The sequence below is a fragment of the Macrotis lagotis genome, chromosome 1 (assembly GCF_037893015.1).
Source record: "Macrotis lagotis isolate mMagLag1 chromosome 1, bilby.v1.9.chrom.fasta, whole genome shotgun sequence".
NCBI classification, from domain to species: Eukaryota; Metazoa; Chordata; class Mammalia; order Peramelemorphia; family Peramelidae; genus Macrotis; species Macrotis lagotis.
This window is the reverse complement of record NC_133658.1, coordinates 637743146-637746803: the sequence shown is the minus strand read 5'-3', so window position 1 is coordinate 637746803 and position 3658 is coordinate 637743146.

Genomic DNA, 3658 nt, shown 5'->3' with positions numbered 1-3658 from the left:
AGAAACAAAAAGTATAAGAGGTAACAGGATAAGACAATGAAATATCTGGGTTTTTTCCTAAATTAAAGGGAACAGTCCTTGAACTTTGTTCAAACTCCACCACTTTTTCTCTAGATACAGATGGTATTCTCCATTGCAGACAGTCCCAAATTGTCCCTGATTGTTGCACTGATGGAACGAACAAATCCATCAAGGTTGATCATCACCCCCATGCTGCTGTTAGGGTATACAGTGTTTTTCTGGTTCTGCTCGTCTCACTCAGCATTAGTTCATGCAAATCTGAGGTCCTTTCTTAAACTAAACTGCCAAGCATTCAAACTTTACTATAGAGAGTACAATTGTAATGGGCTGGGCCCATTGTTCAAATGCCAAAACGAATGATTGCCAAAAAGATTATTTTACAGAGAAATCACTCTAGGCAATAGCTCAGAGGGCATGAGGGTAGGGGGTTGAAGAAGTGATGTAGGATTACTCTGAAGGTCTCTTTTTTTTTAGTTTTTTTTGCAAGGCAATGGAGTTAAGTGGCTTGCCCAAGGCCACACAGGTAGGTAATTATTAAGTGTTTGAAGCTGAATTTGAACTCATTTCCTCCTGACTCCAGGGCCGGTGCTCTATCCACTGTGCCACCTAGCCGCCCCTGAAGGGATCTCTTAAGAACTTTGGAATTGGTTATTTTTCAGGGGAGATATTGGCACAGAACCTCATGGCATGACATGCCTCATCAGAGAGAGTTCTGAGCGCTAAGAGCAAGGCCGAATTGAAGCAGCCTATAAATTTCACTATCTTGAATGCCATATAAAGGTCAAGTGACAGATTGCTCCATTTCATTCAGAAGAGTCAACCTCTGAAGCTGGCTCTCTTGATTTCAGGATTATGTCATCCAATGTCATTTAGTATCTTGTGTACATGCACCTTGACCTATTTGCTGATCTTTATACAAGAGTTACATATATCTTAATGTCCATTCACTGGCTATCCACAATGATGGAAAAACCCTCCTTCATCACTGTTGCTTGCTATTATTCTTGATTCCTTTCAACATTAATCTGAAGCATCGCATTCAGTAGTTGAAGTTTTGAATCTTTTTTGCTCCAATGATGCCTTCTCAAAATAACATTTTTAAAATATTTAAATAAAATAATGTAGTATTAAACTGAAATCAATTTGATTGAAATTCAGTTTTCAAATACATATCTATATATGTCTTTAGAGAGACATCTGCATGAATAAGTGTATTTAAACTGGGATGCATGTATATTCATATATTTATACAAACATGAATTCATACATCTTATATGTATGAACATGCATATTATCTCCCTAGAGGGCAGGAAGTATTAAAGTTTTGTCATTTATCTCTAGTGCTTAGCATAGTGTACAAACACACTTAGCAGTTCCTTAATAAATGTTTATTAATTGATTGATTTCTATGGTAAAAAATAGTGCTTATCTCAGCAGCAATTTGATAGCAAGTTGTGATTATGTACTGTTGATTTCACATTTTTCAGTTTTATTCAGAAATACAAATGTATTTTTACATGTACCAGCTTTGTAATGGTAAGGGCCAACACAGAGATATATGAAATTAATATAATACAAATGACATAACTGGCCAAAATGTTAGCTATCTTCCAGTGAAGGCTTGGTGAGCCTGTAGTGAATTCAGTAAATATTTGCTACTAAGTTTCTTAAGAGATGGTACCTTGTTTCCATAGTGACATAGTTCCATATCATAGTTTCATAAAATCCAATAAATTAGCTTCTATTTGCTGTTTTGTTTGGCACATGAAACTTCTTTGATAAAAAGGGTGCATGTAAACAAAACCTTATATGTACATCATTGGATGAAATAATACTTAAATCAACAAAGGCAACTTCAGAGGTTGAGTCTTCTGAATGAAATGGAGCAATCTGTCACTTGACCTTTATGTGACATTCAAGATAGTGAAATTTATAAGAAAAGATTGATTTAGACACACAAGTTTAATTGAATTTAAAATGTGTGATTAATGACATCTGTTTTGAGCAAGATTTTTGAAGTGAAATTAATTAATGCCATACATAAATTACATGTTGTACTGTACTTAGCCTAAAATGAAATATAAATTCTTTAATTTCTTAAATATCCTATTTTAAGACTACTTATTTTAGAGTTCATAAATTTGATTATGGTCTTTATTTTTGTCTAATGAGTCCTGTTTGAGATTTTGGCATTCTTGATATTTCAGTGTCTTCTGTATAGCTTTGTCAGTTATCTGAAAAAGCAAGACAAAATACAGTTTTCATAATATATTACACAAAAAAGATGAGGTTTTCATGTCAAAGATACTGGATTTTCTTTCTCCTTATCATTTTACAAAAGAAGAAACTGAGGGAAAAGGGTTAAATAACTTGTTCACAGTCACATAGTAAGTATCTGAGGCCTGATTTGAACTCAGCTTCTTCCTATTCCAGGAGTTTATCAACTGCCTATATATGACTATATGTGTATATACCTGCATGCAAACATACATATATATCTAAGAATATATTGTATTTATAATATATGTATATAAGTAGCACATATTTAGTGTTCATATTATATATAACTTATATCTACCATATACACATGTTGTACATATAAGTTCCCCATACACACATATATAAATATAAATTCAATGTTGTGTAACTTTTAACATTTTTCCACATTTAGGATCGTTTTGACCTTCCTTTTTACTTTTCTGTGAAATATGGGTGCATATAAATATACATGAAATGCAATGTACATAAAATACATACAATTCAACATGCATATACTATAATATATACAATATATTTCTGTGAAATATATGTGTGTATGAATGTACATATAATGCAATGTAACTTCCCAAGTTATCATATATATATATATGTATATATATATATATATATATATATATATATATATATACATATATATATATGTATAGGAAGTTACATTGTTGAATTATATATGTGTATGTGTGTCTCTAGAGATAAAGGCATAATTATTCTATTCCCATGTTACTGAAGGACTACAAGCACTGTTAATACCTCTTCAATTTGGCACAATGGGGGGGTAAAACCTGGTTTTATCACCTTACATATGACTTTGATTTTGTGGATTGCTATAATACATATATACATATATATATGTATGTACATATATATATATATATATATATATATGAAACTATATTTCCTCTTTGTGTGTGTATGTATGTGTGTATTTTTAGTTTATAGAATAGAAAAGGAGGAAGGCCACAAAAAATCATAGATGAGGACAGATTTGAAAAATGCATATTAAGGTGACAGAACCAAGATGATCTACTGTGAAGTACTCTAAAAGACGCAACTTGACTGGTTCTCTTCCACCCCCCCCAATACTTTATAAATAATAACTCTAATCAATTCTAGAGCAGTGGAACATGAGAAAAGATGGAGTGAAACAATTTTCTAGCCTAAAACAACTTAGAAGTTTTTTTTGTTTGTTTTTTGTTTTTAGTTTTTGCAAGGCAATAGGGTTAAGTGGCTTGCCCAAGGCCACACAGCTAGGTCATTATTAAGTGTCTGAAGCCAGATTTGAACTCAGGTACTCCTGACTCCAGGGCTGGTGCTCTATCCACTGTGACACCTAGCTGCCCCCAAATTAGAGGTTTCA